Here is a 27431-nt window from a genome sequence, read left to right on the forward strand (position 1 = left end):
GCCAATTGTATTGCTCGGAGATTCTGTCCGCATTGCCCTCCCTCCACAGCAGAAAGCATCTACCACATCTTGTGGCCAGCCACTCCTGCCTCAGTCTACGCAGGAACTTCTCTCAGCAGTACCCTTTGAAGAAGCCCGAGAGCTCGCACGCCCAATGCTTCTGCCTTTCTCTCATTAGCCCTTCCAATTGCATTGTTCAGGGATGCTGCCCGCATTGCCCTCAGTCCCGCACAGAAAGTGACTACTACTTGTGGCCAGCCACTCCTGCCTCAGTCTACGCAGGAACTTCTCTCAGCAGTACCCTTTGAAGAAGCCCAAGAGCTCGCACGCCCAATGCTTCTGCCTTTCTCTCATTAGCCCTTCCAATTGCATTGCTCAGGGATGCTGCCTGCATTGCCCTCAGTCCTGCGCAGAAAGCGACTACCACAACTTGTGGCCAGCCACTGCTGCCTCAGTCTACCCAGGAACTTATCTCAGCACTACCCTTTGAAGAAGCCCGAGAGCTCGCACGCCCAATGCTTCTGCCTTTCTCTCATTAGCCCTTCTAGTTGCATTGCTCAGGGATGCTGCCCGCATTGCCCTCAGTCCCGCGCAGAAAGTAACTACCACATATTGTGGCCAGCCACTTCTGCCTCAGTCTACCCAGGAACTGCTGTCACAGCACTACCCTTTGAAGAAGCCCGAGAGCTTGCACGCCCAATACTTCTGCATTTTTCTCATTAGCCCTTCCAATTGCATTGCTCAGGGATGCTGCCTGCATTGCCCTCAGTCCCGCACAGAAAGCGACTACCACAACTTGTGGCCAGCCACTGCTGCCTCAGTCTACCCAGGAACTTATCTCAGCACTACCCTTTGAAGAAGCTCCAGAGCACGCACGCCCAATGCTTCTGCCTTTCTCTCATTAGCCCTTCTAATTGCATTGCTCAGGGATGCTGCCCGCATTGCCCTCATTCCCGCGCCGAAAGTAACTACCACATATTGTGGCCAGCCACTTCTGCCTCAGTCTACCCAGGAACTGCTGTCACAGCACTACCCTTTGAAGAAGCCCGAGAGCTCGCACGCCCAATTCTTCTGCCTTTCTCTCATTAGCCCTTCCAATTGCATTGTTCAGGGATGCTTGCCTGCATTGCCCTCAGTCCCGCACAGAAAGTGACTACTACTTGTGGCCAGCCACTCCTGCCTCAGTCTACGCAGGAACTTCTCTCAGCAGTACCCTTTGAAGAAGCCCGAGAGCTCGCACGCCCAATGCTTCTGCCTTTCTCTCATTAGCCCTTCCAATTGCATTGCTCAGGGATGCTGCCTGCATTGCCCTCAGTCCTGCGCAGAAAGCGACTACCACAACTTGTGGCCAGCCACTGCTGCCTCAGTCTACCCAGGAACTTATCTCAGCACTACCCTTTGAAGAAGCCCGAGAGCTCGCACGCCCAATGCTTCTGCCTTTCTCTCATTAGCCCTTCTAGTTGCATTGCTCAGGGATGCTGCCCGCATTGCCCTCAGTCCCGCACAGAAAGTAACTACCACATATTGTGGCCAGCCACTTCTGCCTCAGTCTACCCAGGAACTTATCTCAGCACTACTCTTTGAAGAATCCCGAGAGCGAACATGCCCAATGCTTCAGCCATTCGTTGGTTTACCCTTACAATTACATTGCTCAGAGATGCTGCCTGCATTTCCCTCAGTCCCGCGCAGAAAGCGACTACTACTTGTGGCCAGCCACTTGTGCCTCAGTCTACCCAGGAACTGCTGTCACAGCACTATCCCTTGAAGAAACCCTGAAGCCTGTACAATACTCAGTGCCTCAGACTTGAGTTGGTTTACCCTGCCAATTGCATTGCTCAGGGATCCTGCCCGCATTGCCCTCAACCCAGTGCAGAAAGCATCTACCACATATTGTGGCCAGCCACTTCTGCCTCTGTCTACACTGGAACTGCTGTCACAGCACTATCCCTTGAAGAACCCCGAGAGCGAGCACACCCAATCCTTCAGCCATTCATTAGATTACCCTGCCAATTGCATTGCTCAGGGATGCTGCCCACGTTGCATTCGGTTCACTGCAGAAAGCATCTACACATATTGTGGCCAGCCACTGGTGCCTCATTCTTCAAGGAACTTCTCTCAGCACTACCCCTTGAAGAATCCCGAGAGCACGCACTCCCAATGCTTCTGCCTTTCTCTCATTAGCCCTTCCAATTGCATTGCTCAGGGATGCTGCCCGCATTGCCCTCATTCCCACACAGAAAGTAACTACCACATATTGTGGCCAGCCACTTCTGCCTCAGTCTACCCAGGAACTGCTGTCACAGCACTATCCCTTGAGGAAACCCTAAAGCCTGCACAATGCTCAATGCCTCTGCCTTTAGTTGGTTTACCGTGCCAATTGTATTGCTCAGAGATGCTGTCCGCATTGCCCTCCCTCCACAGCAGAAAGCATCTACCACATCTTGTGGCCAGCCACTGCTGCCTCAGTCTACCCAGGAACTTCTCTCAGCACTACCCCTTAATGAAGCCTGAGAGCACGGACACCCAATGCTTCTGCCACTCATTGGTTTACCCTTCCAATTGCATTGCTCAGAGATGCTGCCCGCATTGCCCTCAGTCCAGCGCAGAAAGCATCTACCACATATTGTGGCCAGCCACTTCTGCCTCAGTCTACCCAGGAATTGCTGTCACAGCACTATCCCTTGAAGAAACCCTAAAGCCTGCACAATGCTCAGTGCCTCAGCCTTGAATTGGTTTACCCTGCCAATTGCATCGCTCAGGAATGCTGCCCGCATTGCCCTCAACCCAGTACAGAAAGCATCTACCACATATTGTGGCCAGCCACTTCTGTCTCAGTCTACCCAGAAACTCCTATCACAGCACTACCCCTTGAAGAAACCCTAAAGCCCGCACGCTTAATGCTTCAGCTGTTAGTGCGTTTTGTCTTCCAATTGTTCTCTCAGTGATGCTTTCCTATATTGCCCTGAGCCCACAGCAGAATGCAGCCACTGTTGCTTGTGGCTATCCACTGCTGACTCAGCAAACCCAGGAACTGCTATCACAGAACAACTCTTTGAAGAAACCAGAGAGCCCGCAAACCCAATACTATCAGCCTTCACTTTGTTTAACCTCCCAGTTATATCGCTCAACAATAGTTTTCCAAATTCTAGGTGCAGGCCTGCCAGACTTTGGTCTCCCACCTGAGAAAAGTCCCAAGGTAGGGCAGAACTTTGCGCATACCCTCACTGAGACCACAGTATATGTAGCCACTACTACTTGTGACTATTCATTGCTGACTTTGCATAACCCCAAACTGATGTCACAGCACAACCTTTTGAAGAATCCACAATGCCCACATGCCCAGTGCTGTCATACATCACTTGCTTTACTCTCCTAATTGTATCACTCAGCGATGGTTTTCCTATATTGCCCTGAGCCCAACAGCAGTATGCAACCACTACTGCTGTTGGCCATGGTTTGCTCACTCTGCAAACCACAGAACTTATGTCACAGCATAACTCTTTGAAGAAACCCTAGAACCTGCCCACCCAATGCTACTAACCATCACTTGTTGTGGCAATATACTACTTGCAGGCCTTCCAGACTTTGAGCCCCCACCTGATTGGAGAGGTCCAAGGTGCAGCAGCATCTCCAGGGCACCCTGCCTGAGGCCAAGAAGTATGCTCCTTGTGGCCAATTGCTATTGATTCTGCAGTCCTCATAACTGATGTCACTGCACAACCCTGTCCAGAAACTCTAATGCCCGCATGCGCAGTGGATTCAGCCAGTTGTTTTTTTCCCAATGTATTACGTGTAGGCTTGCAGCCTTTGTGCCCTGACCTGCGTCAAAATGCCCACCTGGTCTGTTGAAGAAACCCTAGCTTCCTCCACTACTTCTGCTCAGAAAGCAAGAAGAGATAGAACCTCCCCGAAGCTTGGGTGCCTCTCCTCTACTCCAGAACCACAGGAGTCTTGCTCGATACGTCCTGCCCAGAGAAGGCCCCCTCTGAACCATCACATTATGCATGATCACATGCCTCATTCCCATGAGGTGACAGATGCAAGAGGCTCCAAAATGGAGACAGGCTTGCATCCCAATTGAACAAACAGATACCTTGTTGTTTGAAGATAGAACAAGTTTCCCAACCTAGCATCCACATGTCATGCACGTGACATTGAAGTGCCCTTTCCAGAATGCCTTAACTCTGCCTTTCTCGAGCCTTTTCTCAGATGCAGTCAGTTTCCTTCGCTTAGGATCCCATGCCCAGAAAAACTCTCCTGGGCAATGGACTCTGTATGATACTTGAGACTCTGAGACAAAAGATGCACAGTACTCTCTACACAGTGCTCAGAGAGATTCAGAGTATCCAAATAAAGTCCAGCCTCGACTCAAATGGTCCAGCGAACATCCTGCTCAGAACCTTAGTGAGAAATAAGGTCCTTCTCAGAAGTGAACGTGCACAGAAAAGGTCCTCCTTGTGCCTCCGTTTCACAGTAAGTGTGGGCCCCTGTGCCTTGTATTCACAAAAGGTCACAGATGCTGTGTTCCCCCAAGGCCCCTATAGGTGACTACTAGAAGGCTTCCTCTCCTATCTGTGTTGAGGCTTCAGTCATGAGGGGGGAACGCAAAGGGTATATCCTTTCAGCTGGGCCCAGGATGTGGGAGAAGCTACTGTATGCTGTGGTCCCCAGTGAGAGGACCCTGGTGGGTGGGCTAGTTCCATGTGCTACCACAGAGGACGGCATACAAAAGGACTTCCCGAGATCTTCCCAGACCCTGATTTCTTGGTGTTAGTTCCCCCATCCTTTGAGGCCTACTAAATGTAAGGTGCAAGGTCTGGGTTTCTGGTCTCAGTCTATGTGAACCACACACCCAGGTACTGCAATGTCCCTGTGTTGTCCTGTACCAGGAGAATAATACCAGAGACTTGCTCTAGCCTAAGCACAGCTTCTGGCAACTCAAGCTTCCAAGAGCAAGCAGATGACTCTCCATCACAGGGCCCAGCAGAAGTCTCTGAGGATGCTTCCATCCTTTCAACTCTGCACATAGTGCTCATTCATTCACTGAATGGCATGGAGCTTCCATGCGTCCCAGCAGTCTTTGAGGCTGCAGTGGCCAGGTGGCGAGATGTAAAAATATGCCCGACCCCAAAATGGTCTGAGTTGGGGTGCCCAGGACTTCCACGAGATTAGGGTTGGACTCCCAGATAAGATAGGTGTGAGCATCAGTGTGAGGAGGGTCCTTTGATCCCTGGTGCTTGCCCACAGAAACAGGAGTCTTCCTGGGAGCTCTCCTTCACCTTTCCATCACTGAGCATCATTTGTCTGTGATGTCTGTTTGCATCCTGTGGGTCCACTTTGACTTGCTGAAGATGTGGTCATCCTTGAGAGTTCTTATCTTTGCTGCTACAGGGGCAGCCTTTTAGTAATAGGTTACCCAAGTCCTGTTGATGAGGAAATATCTGAGTGTAAACTCTCTACGATGCTGGGGGGCTTCTGGGGATGCACTGATGTGCCCATCTGCCTCTTTGAGATTTCCCTCAGGGAGCTGACTGTGCCTAGAATGCTTTATCCTGAGGGTGCCACCTACAGGGAAGAGCAGGCTGGTCCCCTGCTCTGTTGGCTATACACTAGAGGCCAGTGGCCAAGAAGTGCCTTCAGCTGCAGGAGACTCTCTAGATTGCTTAGTGACAGGCTCCTGACACTTGAGCAGAACAGCCAGTGAAAGGCTCAGGTCTCAGCAGGTTACCCCCGAGGGCCCAGTTTCTGTGTCCCACCATCCTCTTTTAGAGGTAAACAGCTTTTATCCTCATTCCCCCAGTGACCCAAAGTGGCCCTTTGGGTAGCAGTGAGCCTTGACATCCTAGGGTGCATGGGAGAGGGAGCCGGAGCGTCTGGTCTAGGGTCAAATGAGAATCTGATGGCGGTACTTCCAGAGCAGCTCTGAGGCTTCTTTTGCTCATATTATTTCAGTGGCCCGACCTGGCAAAGAGGTGAAAAGAGGCCCAGGTGGCCAACTGCCTCGGACACGAGAATGGACAGTGTATCTTGGGGCACTGACCATCCTGCACACTGTAGGCTGCCTGTAGAAGCCAGGCACGCAGGACACATCTGCACAAGGTGGTGGATGGGGAGGCGGCGGCCAAGTCCTCTTTACCCTAGAGGTTCTTGTAAGTACTCAGCGTAATTGCGTGACTTGCCTGCTGGTAGTATGCACCCTGCTTCTGACCAGCACTGCTGGACTCATCTTCATTGCTCGAATTCATGTTTTTCTTGGTAAGATATGGCAATTGTGGTTTTTTTTTTTTTACTTTTTCCTTTATTAATAGCCATCTGCCTATCTCAGGTTCCACTCCTGTTGTTCCTCTAGGTAAGGTTGTGATGGCAGGGATCAGATCTGAGATTGTGGCATCAGAAATATCTTACGCTTTCTACAAGACTCACAGGAATTGGGTTATGAACTTTGTACAGGCCCATAGGTGACGTGAATAATGTTACTTGTGCTGATGTACTATCTGAGAGGCTAAGCACATTCTCTGTCTGCCATTGATGTTGTTTGCTCCTTGGCACCATATGGTTAACAGAACACGGATCCAGGAGCAGCCCCTAAATACTCTGGAGCTGGTCCAAGAAGAAAAATATCAAACACCAAAACCAAGTGTTAGCATGAGACAGGATGACAGCCAGTAACGGACCAGAAGTCTCTTTGTAGTGTTTTGTGGTTATATTTGAGAAGCCTATTACAGTACTTGACAGGTCAGCTTATTAACATAATTTTAAGTGCACAGTTATTTTTAAAATGTGTATATTGAAGTTTTTACAGTGTTTTCTGGTATATTATTTCTTAACATCAATGGAAAAATAGGGCAGAGAGAGAGAGAGAGAGAGAGAGTACAGTAGGTAAGGTTTTGCCTTCCATGTGGTAGACCTGGGCTTTATCCTCAGCATCACATATGGTTTCCCAGGGCCCACTAGGAATGAACCATGAGCACAGAGCCAGGAGTACACCCTGCACAAATTTAGGTGAAGCTCAAAAACTAAAACAACAGCAACAAAAAAGGAATTATATAATCTATGTAAATAATTGTGAACTGAGTAATTCATTTGTGAGACTAGTACCAAGAGGGCAAAAATAGCACACCTTGTGCATTTTTGTTAGTGTATCAGGAAATGTATGTTAGAATCTTAAGGGGAGTAATGGAATTTTACCTAAATGGATATATTCATTTTAATTCCAGTTTTTGGGAATATACATTTGATAACATGCTTCACATTGAGAGAAGGGATGTCAAATATCGTGGCTAGAATGCTAGTGTGTGCCAGCCAATGTTGTCTCTTGAAGGACACAGGGCTCAGAGTCCTTTTGTGGCATCTAGGAGTCCTAGACAAGTTGGCTCTGGGGGAGTTAAGTGTGAAAATTCCAAGCACTGGATCTCCAACTCACTTCTTGGAAGAATTCATTAACAGGCCAGAGAGATGGACAGGGGTTCAAAAGCATCTAATCCTTTCCTGTTTATGATTGCAGTTTGTGGGATTTCATTTTGAATGACTGGCCACTGAAAATGTTAACTGAGTACAAGTGACTGACTAGTAATGAATCCTGCACATAAGTACCAGATGTCAGGAGTCTTGATTTCTGTCTCATTTCAGCATTTCGACATGCAAATTGGTTTGAAATTCTCAGTGTCTGGCAGTAAAGAAACTGAGGAACATGGAGTGAAAAATTTGGTTAGGTCACTGGATAAACAGGTATTGGAGCTCCAAGTGAAACCTTGAAAAGCAGGACCCCTATCTTGTGGGGTTTTTTGTTTTGTTTTTGTTTACCTTCTCAGCAGATCTTTTGTTTCTCACTCAGAAACATTACAGAAGGAAACTGCAAATCCTTTATCCACAGTAAATCCTTTCTCTGTTATGTCATGGTGCTATCTTCACACTGGAGTCCAAGGTAAACCTCAGGTTATGTGCGCTCTAGGACCACGGGGCTAGGACATCGAGGAAGGTATGTGCGTTCTTGCGGCCAAGAATGGAAGCTGTGTTCACAGCTTGTGTTCTTCGGTACATCCTTTGCTCATGAGACTATCTGGGGCCCCCAAGACGAGCTTTGGGTTCAATGATTAATGGATAAGCCTGCGCGGAGATATCAGAAAATATGTTATGGTTACACTTCCCATTTGCTGCAGTGCAAGACTGAAGGTGGACTGCCTTAGGCCCATGTCACTACCAGAGTAGTGTCACTCTGATAGTGACATGGGCCTAAGGCAGTATCCAGGAGAAATCGGGCAGAGAGATCCAGTTGACTTCTTCCTTTGGAATCCCTGTGGACACATCATCCTGTGAGCACGCAACACTTCGTGGATATATGAGCAGAGTGTTGCCCACCAGGTAGCTATAAGTTCAGATTTTTATTTAGTACATTTTAAATAGATGAAATATTCTTTCCAAGTTCATATCCTTATAGCACGTTTTATTCTATATGTTTTCTTAATATTTCTATAAATGACATTTTGGTAGTAATTTTCATGTCCCATTCTATGAATATTGCTCTAATACTCCCATTTTTCTTTTACTCTTTATGAGCACTACCATTCATAGTTGTAAAATTTTCTTCCTTTTTTGTTTTATATTTTTGTTCTTAAATACTTATTTTGCCTTCTGAAATTGATTTCAGCTTATAGTTTTGAATATTTTAGGTAATATTTTTATTGTAAATTTACATTAAAATGTATCTAAGATGTCATCATATACAATAAATTTATTTGGGGGGTCATATTCAGGGGCAATTCCTGTCCTACACTGAGGATTCACTCCTACTGATGCTCATCCTCAGTTCCAGGAATTCACTGCTGTGTGCAGCATGCAAGGAAGTACCTTATCTCCTATACCGTCTCTCTGGCCTTGGACAACAAATTGAACATGACAAAAAAACACAGTAAGTATTTTGATTTATTTATTTTTTTTATATTGGCCTGCACCTGGGCTGTTTTCTGGCTCTGTGTCCGGGGTCATTCCTGGTTGGTCATGGGTACCTATATACAATGCTAGAGATTGAAATCCAGGTCAGCTGTATGCAAGACAAGCAAGTACCATACCTGTTGTGCTGTCTCTCTGGTACAAAAAAATAGCATTTACATAGATTGTAAATTGAGTTTAACCAAAGTATATGATAAATTAAAAAAACTGACACATAGTCATGAAATTCTATGCTAACATTTTAAAAAGTATTTTTCAAAAAATGGAAATTTTGCATTTTACATCACAATTGAGTAGGAAAAAAGTAGCGTAATGATGTAAGCTTTATCATTAAAAATATATTTTAAAAATAAAACCAAAGAAACTGAATACTTTTTTTAGATACTAATTTAAAAAAATGACAACAAAAATTTCATGCAGGGGCCAGAGTTTTTCTCTAGAGCTCGGGAGATAGTACAGCAGGTAGTGTGTTTGCCTTGCACATGGCTGACGCGAATCCATTCTCCGGTACCCCAGTTGTCCCCCAAGCCTGCCAGGAGTAAGCCCTGAGCACTGCCAGCATGCCTGCCACGCCCCCCCCAAAAGATTCATCCAGCTTGTCTGAATGTTTTAGACTGGGGCTCATGTTTGTAATGTGACTTAAACTGAGAGCTCCAGTGTTGTGTGCCAGGAGTTATATATATTAAATATTTATAGCACAGCAGGTAGGGTGTTTGCCTTGCATGCGGCCATGACATGGCGGACCCGAGTTCGATTCCTCTGCCCCTCTTGGAGAGCCTGGCAAGCTACCGAGAGTAAGCTACCGAGAGTATATCGCCCGCACGGCATAGCCTGACAATCTACCCATGATGTATTCGGTATACCAAACACGGTAACAAGTCTCACAATGTTACTGGGCCTCCTCTAGCAAATCGATGAACAATGGGAGGACAGTGACAGTGACTATATAGTTGTATGCTTAGAGTTATTATATATTATATATAAATATATATTTTTATAACTGAAGCATACTATTTGTCATTTTATTTCAACTCATTGCATGGACAACATAATATATCTCTTATGTCCCCAAATTAAGTGACAATCAGAATTAAACAACTGTGGCCTTTAGGTCTAAAAGGTGACACAGCTCAAAGCAGGACATGAAAAAGAGGTTCTCACCAGATGGAGTTATCCTTGGCAGATAAACCCTTTTTTGATATGGCTACTACTACTTTATGGTTGCTTCAGCCCTATCTCATGGTCTCGGATTCCAAAGGCCAAAATCATAACTTCCAGGTAACCCCATATTTTAAAGTGAGGTGCCAGGTGATTTTGCAGTAGAACTGAATCAAAACTGGTTCTGCAGGTATTAACTCAAAGCAGCCAAAGAGGCTCTTCAAGGAAGTCTACTAGTCCAAAGATAGTTGTTTGGATGATTGGTCTAAGGTTTGGCTAGAGATTATCCATTATTGACATACTCTTTAAGTATTTAAAAGCTGATAACTAGAAGTTTACAGGATCAGAGCGAGCTAAAGGAACTAATTTGGTGGTCTCTTGTGCACTCTCTTTATGTTCCTGAATCACAACAAAGTGATTTTTGCTGCTAAGAAGGTACCAAAACACCAATCATTAGATGTGGAGCTTGTGTCAAAATAGCACCAGAAGGAGCATGTTACCTCATAGGCAATCATGGTGAATCTCAGATGTTAACATGAATTCTAATCACCTAGGAGCCTTATTAAACTTTAGATTTCTGTATTCCTCTTCTAAGCTCAGAATTTCTGCTGCAGTATATCTGGAGTGGGATGTGGGAGGTTGCATTTCTAACAAGTGTTTGGCTGAAGTTGATGCTGCTAGTTTGAGGGACCACTTTGTTAACATCTGGAGATACTGTTTGGAAGGTGATTATCTGAGAACTAAGCCAATGTAAATCAAGTGCGAACCTGGAGATTAACAATGATGCTGTCTGCATGGCTAGTATCATGAATGCTAGAATAGTAAAACTGTTGACAGCTATTTTCTTTTAGTTTGAAATAAAATAACCTGGCCATGGATCTCGATCAGTGGTAGAGCACTTGCCTTGAATGTGTGAGACCCTGGGTTCATTGAACTCTAGCGCTGAAAAAAATTAACAAAAAGTAAAATAATTCAATTTCAAGTGATATCAAAGTGATTCAGAATTTTAACTAATTTACAAGTGCATATATAAGTATATGTGTGGGGGTATATTTTCCCCTTCCATTTGTTGTTGCTGTTGTTGCACATTGTAGTTGTGGTACTAACGTGATTGTGGTGCTTGCCCAGGGTTATACATTTATAGTTGTGGTTCTTGCACATGTTCTGGTTGTAATACTCACTGGGGATGGCTGTGGTTCTCATACATGTGCTTGCCGAGGATCACACTCCTGACTGGGTGCTCACACAACTTTAGTTGTGGTGTTCACACACATAACTATGTGTGAGAGATTACACCCTGTTGTGATTCTGGGGTTCCTAGACTATAGAACCAGCAGAGCCATTCATCACATGTGAGCAGTACTAGGGGTCCAACTTTTGCCTCAGACCTGGAAGGGTGGTGCTCATGGGCACTGAGCCATTCCCTGCTCCCATGCATGTACACTATAAGTTGTAATTTTCTATTTAGTTAACAATTTTATTGTAGAATCAAAAATACTCCCTATATGTAATTACTTGCCACTGCTCAGTCACTTGGGAAATTGTATACTTTTGTTTTCTGGGGAAAAGTAAATTGGAAATAGGGCTAGAGATATCTCAGGGGGGTCTAGAGCATGTGTTTTACATGCAGGAGGCCTAGGTTGGATTCCTGGCACTGCATGGTCCCTTGAGCACCCCCAGTGGATATTCCTCAGGAGCACCACTCTGTGTAGCACCAAAATGTTGAAAATGCATTAATTTTTTTCTTTCCCTTCCCCTTGGTCAGTAATACCACACCTTTGCCTAGCACAGTGCACTCCAGCCCCACTCATTCCAACTCCCTGACAGGCCACTGGAAGACGCACCCTCGAACCCGTCGCTGGAAGGCCACCCTCAGACCCATCGCTGGAAGGCCACCCTCAGACCCGTCGCTGGAAGGCCGCCCTCGGACCCGTCGCTGGAAGGCCGCCCTCGGACCCGTCGCTGGAAGGCCGCCCTCGGACCCGTCGCTGGAAGGCTGCCCTCGGACCCGTCGCTGGAAGGCCGCCCTCGGACCCGTCGCTGGAAGGCCGCCCTCGGACCCGTCGCTGGAAGGCCGCCCTCGGACCCGTCGCTGGAAGGCCGCCCTTGGACCCGTCGCTGGAAGGCCGCCCTCGGACCCGTCGCTGTAAGGCCGCCCTTGGACCCGTCGCTGGAAGGCCGCCCTCGGACCCGTCGCTGGACAGCACACCCTCAGACCCGTCGCTGGACAGCACACCCTCAGACCCATGCTGATGCATCTTCCCCTACTCTCAGGTGAGGGGACACTGTGTCTTGCCCTGCACCACGCACACTTGCCCTATTCATCCCACTACACTGGTAGTCTGTTGGAATGCTCTCTCTGGGTCCCCAAAACAAGATTCTTGCCGTTGCATGATACTTCCCTCCTTTATATCTCATGGGAACAAACATTGAACTTTGCCACTGAACTCATTAACTTAATCCTAGCTCCAATCACCATAAAAACTCATGGAGGTAGCTGTTGGGAGTAAGAAATCATAGAACCCTAAATTGTAGCTGGAGTAATAGCAGGCCAGTCTAGGATGCACTCCTGGTGATCATTAAACTGGATGTATGGATTGGTCACTTCGCTATTTGGGTTCAGCTACTACAAGGTGCTGCTCAGATCCACAGGTCCTGCTGTGGACTAACAGGCCCAAACTGGGAGTGCTTAAGGGCCACTAAGGTCACACCATGGTGCTCTGGGGTATGCTCCCAGCACGGCGTTTGAGGAACTCTGTCCTGCCAGGGTTTGAGCCCCAAATTCCTGAATGCACATAACATTATTCTTAACCATCTTTTTGTTGTGCCTTAGTATTTGGTCATTGGTTTCAGAAAAACTGAAAATTTTGAAATGTAGGCTTTTGCATATTGGCTATGTATTTAATCACGCATTTAGAAACTTTCGTGTTGGTGGATTTGTTTTCAGTAAGCTGATTAAGTTAAGAGAGAGTCCTGTGGATAGCCATAGCTTTGGATATCACTTCCCAGAATCATTCCCATTGTTTTGGAGAACTGCATTGTACTTTTAACTTTGGGCTTTGCCCTTCCTATAATCTAATCAATGTAGCTTCCTAATACTAAATCGATCCTACCCTCAGCTCCATTGAGTTTGCATAAATTAAGGTGATCTCTGGGTGCCATCTTTAGCATACCCAATGGATGGACTTAAATTGATATTTAGTGACATATAAAACTTTTATTCTTATCTAGGTTTTTGTGTCACACCCCATGCTGCTCAGGGACTATTCCCGGCTTTGTGCCCAGGAATGAGCCCTGACAAGTATTTGGGGAACCATCGATGCTGCTGAGATTTGAACTGCTGACAGCCACATGCAAGGTAAGGCCTTACCTCCTGAACTGTCTCTCTGGTCCCAAACTGCTTTGTGTTGAACAAATGTGGTCTTAACTCTATTAATATAGTAGAAGTATCTCCTCTAAATCTAGCCCTTCACTTCTTTCAGAAAATAGGATTTCTTGGTGCTCATCGGACCTTCCAGGACTCCAGACAACACTTCCCTCTTCCCCCAGAGGACTTCGGACAACACTTCACCCTTCCCCTGGAGGACTTCGGACTGTGCTTCCCCCTCCCCCCTTCAGGACTTTGTTCAACCCCCTAATAAACTGTGAAAGTTTGTTTGTATTTTTGTGAAAATAAATCATTCGCAGGTCTACTGTGACCATATAAAACTGATCAAAAAGAGAACCCACTTTTATAGACTTTGTTAATAAATAATCTTGTCTTTTCAATATCTGTACTCTTTAAATTTAGGTTTCTAAACCTGTCTTACTTTCTAGCATTTTGATCCCTTTTCTTGTAAATGATCTCACTCTCATTGATGGCATTTCTGATGCTGTTTTTCTTAGTGTTATATTGAAGTGGCAATATGGGGTCAATATCTCTAGTTAATGGTTTTAGTCTAAAATTTAGTCAGATTTTTAAAAAAATTTTATTAGTGAAACACCATGAGATACAGTTGTAGGCTTACAAATTTTTGTGCTTGGATTTTGTTAGGACGTGGATTGTGATCTCCCTTTAATGACAGAGACTCCAGAGACTGCAAACAGCAAGCAAGGTTTATTGTAAGACTGGCTAGCCAGGGTCGAGCCACCTACACAGACACGCAGGTCGATAGGTTAGGCAAGACCCCGAACTTCTTCAAAGGGGATCTTATATAGGCCTTTCCTGGCCTTTACAGCAGAGCCCGCTCATTTCATGGGTGGCTAGTGGGTATCTCCTAACTCAGACATTTGGTTATGTTTACCTGGCTTCCTTTGATTCTCAGCTTGTGGCTCCTGCATTCTGGTGGAGGTGGATAAGGGAAAAGTTCCTAACAAAGGTAACAGATAAGGAAGGGCCAACAAATGGTTTCAGAATTTACATCCCAATAAGGGAGGGACAAATGGTTTCACTACTAGAGAGAGGGCAGGAAAGAGAGAGTTACTAATTAGCAGAGTTTAGCTCTGGAATTTTTCTCAGGGTCCCTAGGGACCTTACAGATTTCAATTATACAATGATCAAATACCCATCCCTCCACCAGTGCCCATTTTCCACCACCACAGGTCCTAGTATCCCTCCCACCCCACCCCCCATTCCCCCCATCCCACCCTGCCTCTGTGGCAGGGCATTCCCTTTTGTTCTCTCTCTCCTTTTGGGTGTTGTGGTTTGCAAAAGAGGCATTTTTGTTCTGGCCTCTAGGCAACTTTGAGTAATACAGGCTAGGTCTTTTCTAACTATCAGCAATTCCATTATCTAAGTCGATTAAAGAATGTTTTTGAGCATGCTTAGAAATCCTCTGAACCTGTGATATTCATGAAAAATAAACACTATATTTAATGCAATGTTATTTGTGCTATTTTACATATGTGAAAATAGTCTGATAGAATCCTTAATAAAAGTAAAGCTTATTTTAATTACTTGTGTGGTTTTCTGACTTTATAGTTATAAACTACCATTCATCTTAGCAAATTATGGTTTTTGTGAGGCAAAAAACAAGCAGTGATAAAAGAAATTAATATTTAAACTTCACAAAATTAGCTTATTTCAAAGATGCCATCAAGAAAGTGAAAAGACAATCTGCAGACTAGGAGAAAATATTTGCAATAAATATTGACAGTATTGGCAAAATGCAATTTAATTTGCTTTTCTAAATGTTATGACAAGTCTGCGGAATCTAGGATGTTATGAGCAAATTCTGTCCTCCCAGAGTTTGTATGTTGAAGATCTTACTCTCAGTGTGACTGCATCTGGAAAAAGGAGCTTTTAGAGAAGATTAGTTTAGATGAAGTCACAATGTGAGGGTGGTCAACTGGATAGAACTGTTGTCCTTACAGGATAGAGAAATACCAGAGATTTCTCTCATGCACAGAGAAAAAAGCCATTTGAGGAGACAGCCAAAAAGCTGATATGTAGCTGGAGAGAGAGGTTTGGCCAGAAGCAAACCCTGCCAGCACCATGATTTTGGACTTCCAGCCTCCAGAACTATGAAAAATAATCTGCTGTTCTAATCAATGGTTTTCAGCGAGCAGTCTGCAGGCCATTGGTTTAAGTCATCTAGTTAGTTGTATTGGAATATGGCAAGCCTAAGCAAAGTAATATATAAAGGTAATCCTTCATATTAGCTAAGGCACAAATTAGAAATCATGAATGACAGTCCACCCAACACTAGACAAATAGTTAATGACTTTTAAAAAGTTCTTACTAGTTATTACTTCTAGTCAGTGTCTCTGTGAAAACTATGCTCCATGATCCTGGTATTTCTTTAGTAAAGGTAAAGGTAAAGGCCCTCCCGTTGATCGTCGATTTGCTCGAGCGGGCCCAGTAACGTCTCCATTGGAGACTTTGTTGTTACTGTGTTTGGCATATCGAATACTCTCGGTAGCTTGCCGGGCTCTCCGAGAGGGGCGGAGGAATCGAACTCGGGTCGGCCATGTTGGCCGCTTGTAAGGCGAACGCCCTACCCGCTGTGATATCGCTCCAGCCCTATTTCTTTAGTAAAGGCCACTTTTTCTTCTCCATAATTTTATTAAACAGATTCCTCACTCTAGTTTGGATGGTTATTTTAAAATTAAGAATTTGCATTAATACTCTGCTTTCAAGTCTTTATAAATCCATCCAGTTTACATATTTGCCATGTCTTTTCCTAAGTATCTGTGTGTGTGTATATATATATATGTAAATATATATGTGTGTATGTTTATAGGTGTATAAAATCTGTGACATCTCCCTGTAGGACTCAGATATAAAAAAGTAATTTTAAATGAGCTTTTGTCAATGTGGCATGGGGTAATGCTAAGCCATACAGAAGACAATCTGGAAAGAAGACTGATTGAATTTCACAAATAGTTTGAATTTAAAAGTCTCTGGTTTCTGATACATCATACATAAAGGTAAGAACATCTAGACTTTTTTCCATAATCATCTTAAGGTAGTATAGGTTTCTTGTCATATCCACATCGCTAACTCTAAGACAGTGCCAGTGTCAGTAAATGCTCTTTATTTATAAAGATTAAGAAGTTGACATTTCACTAGGAACATACTAGAAAATTGAAGAGTATAGCTATGAGGAGTGAAAAGACTGAATCCATTTCTCACAAGAGTGAAGGTTCTCTCTAGACTCATGACTTTAGCAAAGCAAATGATCATTTCTAGAGTAGTTTTCCAATTCCTATATTACCATCTTAGTGTTTTGATATTTCACTGAATTCTGCCTTTAATTACAATTATGGGCCTCTCTCTTCAACTAATAACCCCTGCCTGAGTGGAACAATGAATCTCTTCCCTAGAGGAGTGCAGCAGTTAATAGATGATTATTTCATGTTTACTTAGTAAAAAGCACAGAGAGGGAAATTTTCAATAATTTGAGTTACATCACAAGGAAAGATTTCTATGCAGTGATAATCACCATGGATACAGTTTTTGAAGAATCATTGAACACATGATAATTGAGATGTCTGAAACAGACAATATTAAATTCAACAGGAAACAGCTACAAAATATCCACAGAAACACAATCTCCAGAAGTAGAGAACTTATAGACAGGAAATCCAAAAAAATTGAAAACTACTCAAAGTATATAGCTAAACACAATGTTATGACCAATTGATAGTAATTTGTGATTATAATAGATTGGCAACATTTGGCTTTAGTGGTAATGGGCAAAACCTGGCTTTAGTGGTAGTGCGGAGATACCACTTCTAATCAAAAAGGAAGCCTCAGTTTACCCTTGCCAGCTGCTATGAGCTGTCCCACTTTTGGCTGATCCATCCTACAGTTTTTACTCCCTGCAATTTCCTGGGATTAAATTTGCAGAGAGTCATTATGAACATTATGTAGTTCTACATATTAGAACTACATAAATCCTAACGTAGTTGATGTTTAACTTTGTTTTGGGATTACCTGACTGGACTCAGGGCTTACTTCTGACTCAGGGATCACTCCTGGAGATTCGTGAGACCATATGAGGTGTTGGGGCTCAAACCCAGGTCAGCTGTTTGCAAGGCAAGTAATTTACAAGCTGTATTATCTCTCTGACCCTCTTGGTTTTACTTAAACATATTTTTGCAAATATGTATTATAATTTTATGAACATGTGATTTTATGTTAATGGTATTTTTCACTAAGCCTCATTTTTAGAATTGATCTACACCACTACATGCATTTCTAATCAGTTTCTAACTACTTTGAAATGGTCAATTGTTTCTAAAAATTTACTATCCATTCTGCCAATAAGGCAGACCTTGGTACTGTCCAGTATTTGGTGTATGGACACTGAAACAGTGTCCATCATTCTGCATGTCTTCTCATGAACCTACAGAAAAATTTGTCCAGGAAATAAACATAATAGTGTGGTGGGTTCCTAGTTTACATTTATTTAAACGAATAATGGAGTGCCTGCAGTTGTGGCAGTGGTGCAGGTGAGGCAGAAACAATGGCGGATTTCTGTGTTCACTCATGATTCCCAGGTTCTTCAAGAATGAAAATATTGAAGGATAAAGATGCTTAGACTCAGCGTTAGAAAGTAGAAAAGTTTATTGGAAAGTAGAAGAGAAAAGAATAGGAGTTCCAAAGTGGGGAGGAACTTAGTATAGGAGTAAGTTAAAAGTAAGTTTTGTGTAGGCCTTTTTTTTTTAAATTTTATTTTTCTTAAAGTTGTTCACAATTGAGGCTGGAGCGATAGCACAGCGGATAGGGCATTTGCCTTGCACACAGCCGACCCAGGTTCGATTCATCCTGAGTACCGCTAGGAGTAGTTCCTGAGTGCAGAGCCAGGAGTAACCCCAGTGCATCGCCAGGTGTGACCCAAAAAGCAAAAAAAAAAAAAAATTGTTCACAATTATTGATTACATTCCATACTTCAACTCCAATCCTACGACCATTACACCTTCCCACCACTGTTATTTCAGATTTTCCCACCACCACTCCGCCTGCCCCCTGGGCAGATGCTAGATAATATATTTTGAATTGCTTGCTATGAATAGCATGAGATGTTGCACGGCCGACGTAGGCCTTCTTAAAGGCCCTTTGCATTTCTTATCCATCGACAAATATTACAGAGAACGCAGGGAATCTACAGGGTAGTCAGGTTGGTTTGAGTCTTTCTGGCCATCAGCTTCAGGTATTGTCCATTAGTTTAGTCTCTCTGAGAGCCTAAGCTCTGGGGCAGAACTTTATGAACAATTGTTAACTCCTTGTTTACCATTAGAATTTATGATGAGGAAAGGAAGGATAGGATCCAAGTTTGGGGGGGCGGTATCAGAATTAAGTTTACTGAGTAAGTAGTTTTACGTGGGTGTGTTTAACATTATGTTGACATATCATCTACTTTGGTCTACCCCAAATGAATCAAGATTTAGTGAAAATTGTGTTTGAGTGGGCATATATAGTCTTTGTGATTGTTTAATACCTGTGGCCATTTTCCGTGTTCTCTGCAAAGACCAATATATATTTAGCCTCTTCTAGACTTTGTATAGATTACACTTGTACACTTACAAGTGCAGCCCTTGCAGCAGCGCCCAGTCCTTGTGCTGAGTGCTCCTATGTCCTCAGCACAGTGCTCCCGACATCCGGGACCTATGCGTGGAGCAGGTATGCTGCTGTGCAGGGCCAGGTTGCTGGTGGGGGGAGGGAGTGGCTGCACCAAGACAGAGGGAGCTGAGGGCCAGTACTCTGTGACTTCCCCATGGCCTGGGGACGGGGTCCCTTTTCCCAGAACTGTGCAGAAGTGGAGCTCCTGTCTTCCTGTCTCTGAAAAGAGCCCGCCTTGTCTGGGGACACGGAGGCAAGAAGGGAACACCTCCACTCAGTGGGCAGCAGCGGAGCACCCGCGCTGGGAAATTGCAGTCCCGTCCTGGGCCTGAGTCTGGCGCCTTAGACCACTCGGTCATAGCATAGCGGTAGGGCGTTTGCCTTGCACGCAGCCACATGGCCGACCAGAGTTTGATTTCTCCACCCATCTCGGAGAGCCTGGCAAGCTACTGAGAGTATCTCGCCCGCACGGCAGAGCCTGGCAAGCTACCCGTGATGTATTTGATATGCCAAACACAGTAACAACAAAGTCTCCAATGGAGACGTTACTGGGCCCGCTCGAGCAAATCGATGAACAACGGGAGGACAGTGACAGTCCTGGGCCTGGTCCACCCCGGCTTAGATTTCCCAGGGTCCAAGACTAGAGCCCTGCCGACTCTGCTGCCATCCATCGCCAGGCCTGGGCCAGTGAGCAGCCATTTGGGTCCTCTGGGTTCCCAGCCTGCTACTGTTGTTTTAGTTGTTCTGTTTCCGGTCCGCCGCTTTCTCAGATTCTTCTAGTTGTGCATCCAGAAACGTGGGGAAGGCTGAGCGCACAAGAGGCCTCAGCGGGGTGGGGCTGGCAACAGCCACCTCCTGCAGGCCAAGGAGGCCTGGGCTGATCCAAGCCACAGGCACAAGAATCCAAATCGCCTCCCTAGGTTCCATGCATTTGGGCGCAGAGGGTGTTCTCAATAGCCATGCTTCCCTGCAGCAGCTGAGATCAAGGGCTTGTGAGTGAAGCGTTTGTGCTGGGCTCAGAGCTTTCTCAGCCGGCCTGCTGGGGCGGGGGAACCCCAGCCGAGGAAGCAGACGCAGCTGTTGCACAGTGGATGTGATGTAGGCAGGTAGATAGGGAAAGGCCCTGGACAATGAAACAGGACAGCAAAAGTTCTGGGAGGAAAATTCCAAGGCTGATCTACTTTGTGGATATGGATGAGACCTTGAGCAGTGGACCCTGCGGAGATCGGAGATCGGAGATCGGATCATTCTCCATGAAGATTCCTCGAATTCCCTCGGACCTCTCCCTCAATCTGATTAACTTTAGTGATTCAGCCCAAAGATCATCGCCACTCCCAACCTCCCTGGTAACCTCCTTAGCAACGAACTTTTACCTGGGAAGAAGCCCTATAAAGGCCACCTTGAACAAAGAAAGGGCACGCATATGCTGCCCAAGTCCATGTGCTGCTTGTGCCCACATGGCTGAGCACATGTGTCGCCCGCATCTCCCTCTTGAGATGTGGACTTCCATGCTTTCGTGTCTAATGCTAGGATGTGTGTAGGGGCTCTCTCCGCTCGTGGAGAAGCCCGTCTTCTCTCTTGAGTGCGTTTCTCTCTCTCTCTCTCTCTCTCTCTCTCTCTCTCTCTCTCTCTCTCTCTCTCTCTCTCTCCCCCCCTCCCACCCCCTCCATAACTTAAAAACCCTCCAAATAAAATCTATTTGCAAATCTATTTGCTTCACTGCTTGTCTACTCCTGAAATTCCTTTCTGTGAGGTGAGACAAGAACCCAGTAACCCTGGGGAGAAAATGACCATCTTTCTCCTCCCCACTTCACAAAAGTCACCCATGGGGCCCACTGACATCAGATGGAGGAAGCCCTGAAGCTGCCCAGGCCCCTCCCTGCCAGCTCACAGGCTCAGCTTTGTAATTCAGTCGCCTCACCAGAGACTGCTGGCTCACCCCACTGCTGATCTCTGCTTCTCCTTACAATCTCGAATGATCATAAAGCCATTTCGAAAATTAAACTTTACAAAGAGAAAATAGGGAGAATGGGCAGGACGGAGAGTCACTGTCACTGTCACCCCATTGATCATTGATTTGCTCGAGCAGGCCCAGTAATGTCTCCATTGTGAGACTTATTGTTACTGTGTTTGGCATATTGAATACCTCACGGGGAGCTTGCCAGGCTTTGCCGTGCTGGCGAAATACTCTTGGTAGCTTGCCAGGCTCTCCGAGAGGGAGGACGGAGAGTACCCCAGTTCAATAGATGGACCCCTGAGCCCCGCCAGGAGTTTCCCTGACCACAGTTGGCAGTGATCTAAGAAACATAATTAAAAAGGAAATGGGAAGACAGCAGTTAACCAAAGAAGATATCAGCATTTTAGAAGGTATGTAGGGGCTCGTTTCCTCTCTTAAGCAGTCAAAGTTGAAATTTGGGGTTCCCAAAGGGAAAGACCAAGAGGCAGCTTCACTGACCCCTAGAAGCCTGTAAAGATGCAGAATCCTCCTGGCACTGGAAAGTGAGGTTTGACTAGGGTTGAGTTGAGGATCAATGCCAAGGCTAGATGAAGACAGGAGGTCACAGGTCCAACCCCACTGGCCGCCTCAGAGCCCAGACCCGCTCCCCAACACACACATGGGGGGCTCTCCAAGGCAGCAGCAGCTCTGGACCTTTGATCCTAGCAGCATGGGGCGAGGGGGTGAGTCTAGGCTAAAACTGGGGATACCTTCAAATCTGCAGGCTGGCCTGCCTTTCTGACGGGCTCTGCATTCGCCAACAGACATGAGGCTGCCAAGGCTGTCTTGGTTTTTTTTTTATTATTATTATTAGTGAAACATCATGAGGTACAGTTGTAGACTTACAAACTTTCGTGCTTGGGTTTCAGTTATTGTAGGAAGCCAAGAGCCCTCTCATAGACCCTGGCCATGGTTCCCATGTTAGGAACTGCTTGGGACAGACATTGGTGACAGTCTCCCAGGGCTTCCTGACCTAGTGGATGCCTGATCTATAGCAAATAACATCAGGCTGACAGTTATCTTATCTGGCCTTATCTATAGTAACCTCCAGGATGCATCTACTGCCCTAAGACCCTTTGATATACAAATGTAAAGCTCAGGATGCACCTACTGCCCTAAGACCCTTTGATGTACAAATGTCTACCTTGAATGTTAGGTAAAGCTCTTGTTGCTGACCTTACCATATATGGTTATATTGCTTCTGCTCCTGACTGAGCTGCCCCGACCCTATATAAACAGCCTGTATCCCTCAATAAAGCCTGTCCCTTTTTCTCTCTATTTCTAAACTGTACTCTGTCTCTTGTGTCTTGTGTTCATTTGGTCAGTCCTTCCCTGCACCTACAGATCCTAGGGCCACCTCCGTGGGCTGGAGAGTGGTTTGCGGGCCCCCCCGCAAGTTATAAAATGATCGAGTACCCATTCCTCCACCAGTGCCTATTCTCCACTACCAATGATCCTAATAGCCCTCCCCCCCCCCACACACACACCCTCCCCTCACACACACCTCTGTGGCAGGGCATTCCCTTTTGCCCACTCTTTCCTTAAGGGTCTTGTAGTTTTCAATAGAGGTATTGAGTGACCATCATGTTTGGTCTATAGTCTACTTTCAGCACGCATCTCGCATCCCGAGCAAGTTCTCCAAACATCCTTTACTTGGTGTTCTCTTCTCTATCTGAGCTGCCTCTTCCCCCAGCATGCGCTGCTGGCTTCCAAGCCATGGAGCAGACCTCCTGGTACTTATCTCAACTATTCTTGGATGTTCGACTCCCATTCTGTTACTTTATATTCCGCAGATGAGTGCAGGCTTTCTATGTCTGTCCCTCCCTTTCTGGCTCATTTCACTTAGCATGATACTTTCCATGTAGAACCACTTGTATGTAAATTTCACAACTTCATTTTTTCTAACAGCTGCATAGTATTCCATTATGTAGATGTACAAAAGTTTCTTTAACCAGTCATCTGCTCTCTGGCACTCGGTGTTTTATCCAAATTTTGGCTACTGTGAACAGTACAGCAATAAACATATGAACATAGAAGTGCAGATGTCATTTCGACTGTACATTTTTGCCTCTCCGGGATAATATTCTCAGGACTGGTATTACTGGGTCAAATGGGAGCTCAATTTCCAATTTTTTGAGATGCGTCCATACTGTTTTCCAAAAGGGCTGAACCAGTCAGCATTCCCACCAGCAGTGAAGGAGAGTCCCTTTCTCGCCACATCCGCACCAACACCAGTTGCTTTTGTTCTTTTGGATGTGGGCCAGTCTCTGTGGTGTGAGATGATATCTCATTTTTGTTTTGATTTGCATCTCCCTGATGATTAGTGATGCTGAGCATTTTCTCATGTGCATGGCTGGCTCGGTTTGCTAGCTACCTCTGCGACAGTTCCTGAAGTGCTGTGCACTGACTCACACTGTTTCCTCTCTCCTGCTCTCAACCCCCAACCCTCCAAAGTATCCTTTGATTTTTTAAAAACTTTTACCGAAGTATGAAGACCTGGCCAAAACAAACCAGAAAAAAAAACACTTCTAAAATACAGAAAAACAATACCCTGTCCCTTTTAAGAAACCACAGGAACAGATGCCATTACCTTGGAAGTCCCCACTACTGGCGTCCGCTTGGCCGCCTTTTGCTCCCTGCTTTGTCCACATCCCCATGGGTTTGCATAGTTTTGAATACGGAATGAGATACTTCTGTGACTCTCCCTTTCATTTGGCACTGTGTTTCTGTCAATTCAGTATATGTGGTGGTGTCCTTTGCAGTTATCAAGCAGTACCCTACAACTTCTTTTTGTGGTCCTTCTTTTGCCCCACTCATCTTTTATTGCCCCGTGTAGAAAAACCCTTATCATTTACTCATGGTTCTTGTTTTTCCACATCAATTTTAGCATCAGCTTGTCAAGTTTCACATATAAAACTCCCTTTGAGATAGTCAGTAGAACCTGATTAAATCTGGAGATCATTTTGCGGAAGTTGACCTCTGCATGAAATTGATTTTTCCAGTTAATGAACATGGTGTATTTCTAAATTTTCAGTAAAGTTTTATACTTTTCAGTAGTAAGCAGTAGGCTTTTCCCAAACTTGAGCTGTATAGCTGCCCATAAGTCACTGTAGAATAGTGCACAGATTTTCTCTCTATACAAAGAGGACAAAATACACCTCATAGCTCTACACATTGTGAACTCCCTTCACAGTGCTCTCTCAAGGCTATCACTTAGTGAGGGTGCAACATGGTTCTCTTATGCTTCCAGCTGCTTCCAACATATTTGCAGCTCATCCACAAGGTAGGTCATGCTTGTCCAGCTCTTTTAGCTTGTCCTAGGAAATTCCCCTTTGGAGCTCTGGGTGAGGGCCAACAGGACAGACGGACAGACGGGCTAAACAACAGAAGTAGAGACAGGAAGAATCTGAGACGCATGCTCATAAAACTTGTGTTTGTGAAAGCTGCTTGGCAGGGGCATGAGCAGGGTCTGTGAGTGTATGTGGGAGCCCCAGAACCTCAGAACCACATGATCTGCCATGAGTACTCTCCTCTGAAAACATAAAATAAAGCTTCATGACACCAAATTCCAAGTTTTTTTTTTTCATTTTTTTGTTTGCTTCTTTGACCCATACCTACAGTGCTCAGGGCTTACTCCTAGTTTTGCATTCAGACATCACTTCTGGTGGGACTCTGTGGACTTTATGTTATACAGGGCTTCGAACCCTGGTCAACCGTGTGCAAGGCAAGTACTCTCCTGCTGTACTATCTCTCTGGTCTCAGGTTTCGTTTTCATTTTAAGAACCGTAGTTCTGGAGCCAGAGAAATAGTGTCTGACCCTGGTTGAATCCTCAGCACTATATATGGTCCCCCAAGCACCACCAGGGGTAACTCCTGAGAGCAAGGAACAGCCAGGAATGCTACTGAGTGCTACCAATGCTGCCCCCTGCCAAAGGCATGTAATTTTGAAACATAAATCCTAATTATGACTATAAGTTTGTGTGATCATTTTCTCACTTGGACTCTAGTACAGTCTAGGGTCAGATTTTCAGACAAGGAAAGGTTTGGGGAGCCAGCAGCATGGACCTTCGAAACTCAAGGAGTCTTTTGTTTTTTATATGTTATTGTTTTCAATTCTGGAGTGATAGCACAGTGGTAGGGCATTTGTCTTGCACGCAGTTGGCGCAGCAGAGCCGGGTTCGATTCCTCTGCCCCCTTGGAGACCCCGGCAAGCTACCGAGAGTATCTCGCCTGCATGGCAAAGCCTGGCAAGCTCCCCATGACATATTCAATATGCCAAACACAGTAACAACAAGTATCATAATGGAGACGCCACTGGGCCCCGCTCGAGCGAATCAATGAACAACGGGAGGACAGTGCTACAGTGCTACACATTGTCCTAAGCATATTGTGTTTTCAATTCAGGTGTTTGGTTAAAGCAGATTAAACTGTTGCCTGATGTTGCTCTGGAACTCTCTTGTTCTAAGCCTTACTTGTTGGGGAACAGTGTTTCCCCAACATGCTCGGACCTGTTGAGCACTGGGTCTGGGCAGACGTGGAACAAAGGATGACAGGCTCAGGAAGACCGCTCTGGGAGACAGCCTATATCCGTTCACTTTATTGCCAAATACACACATTTTTTTTTCTTTTTCGTTCACACCCTGCGAGGCACAGGGGTTACTCCTGGCTCTGCACTCAGGAATTACTTCTGGCAGTGCTTGGAGGACCATATGGGATGCTGAGAATCGAAATCGGTCAGCCACGTGCAAGGCAAACTCCCTACCCGCTGTGCTACTGCTCCAGCCCCTACAAACATATTTTATAGAGAGTCTCGGCCTAAGAGGATGGTTCAACCACATAAAGTTTAGCACTACTGACCGATCACCTTTCCAATCCTGCTTTGCCTCAGCCCAATCCCAATTATGGCTAGATGCTGCAGTTAGGAACGACTCGCTAAGCGTAGGTGACAATTCTTGGGAAGTTAGGTGGAGACTCAAGGCCTGATACCTAGTGCTTGTCAAATGCGTCCAGGCACTCCCTACTGGGTTTCTATGCAGGGACAGGTCTTATCTTTTCTAGCGCCTATTGACATGCTCCACAGCTACTCAAAACTGCCTAGTGCCTGAGTTACCCAGGTTAGAAAAGCTCTCCCAAATAGTGATGTGCTTCACAGGCTAAGAGGAAAGTTTGTAGGAACTTGGTTCATTAGACCAATGCAGCCTGGCTCATTGGATACTTAGTAACTTCAGTGTTAAGTTCCACAACTGACAGTCAAGGCCTCTATGTGCAATTTTAAAATTCTGGTGGGCAAGTAAGACCTAAGTAAATTCCCTTTCTTATTAAACCTGCCACCCACCAATATCCCCAGTCAGGGTTGGTCTGCCTTTCTGTGAAACCTCCCTGTCCTGGGAGAAGGAACAGGGGGTTGGGGTGAAATGGAATGCATATGTGAATCAATAACAGGAAATAACCACAGGATAAAGTTACGGTCTAAAGAGGGACTTGCATTGGTCTATACTAAACTCAGTCAATACTCTCACTTTGACAAGTAGATTTAAGCTAGTTAGTTTTCCAAGTGCACACATTTCCTTGAAAATTGGGGCTGGAGAGTATTGGTATGGCAGGTTGGGTGCTTGCCTTACATGTGGCCAACCAGGTTCAATCCCCAGTGCCCCATTTGGTCCCCCAAGCCTTGCCTGGAGTGAACCCTGAGAGCACAGCCAGGAGTAGCCATGAGAGTCATCAGATGTGGCCAAAAGAAAAAAAAGGAAAAAGAAAAACATTCCTTTTAGGCGAAGACTTGGAGGGATCACTGCACTGGTTCCCAGTAGCATCACAGAGATTATTCTACATGGTTTTGCCTTCCTCACCAGTCAGGGCCCCTGACTCATTGAACATGGGATTATGGGAACTGGATAACTGTACCCACTTTGGTGCTTCAGTCTGGTTTTGCTAATTTTACCAGATAAAAGAAATATTGCTGTAAAATTAGTTTAGAACTATATTCTACTTACTTTTCCACCAAAATTTAGGCTCTAGCAGTGCTTATTGGGGAATCAGAGGTTGACCTACCTTTTGTTCTTTGATTTTATTTCTTACTCTTCCTTTTCATTCATTTTTCAAGGAGATACTAATTAGTCGTTCTCTCAGTTGCATGAGAGCTTTTAATTGCTCAAGTCAATGATTTCAGTGGGCAAGAGGAGGAATGCACTGTGAGAACTGTGTTGATGGGTGTATTTGACAAATGTTGTCAGCTCCCTACCAGGCACTGCATACAGAAATACCAGAAATAGTGAAGTGAGA

This window comes from Sorex fumeus, unplaced genomic scaffold (genome assembly GCF_029834395.1).
Source record: "Sorex fumeus unplaced genomic scaffold, SorFum_2.1 ptg000086l, whole genome shotgun sequence".
NCBI classification, from domain to species: domain Eukaryota; kingdom Metazoa; phylum Chordata; class Mammalia; order Eulipotyphla; family Soricidae; genus Sorex; species Sorex fumeus.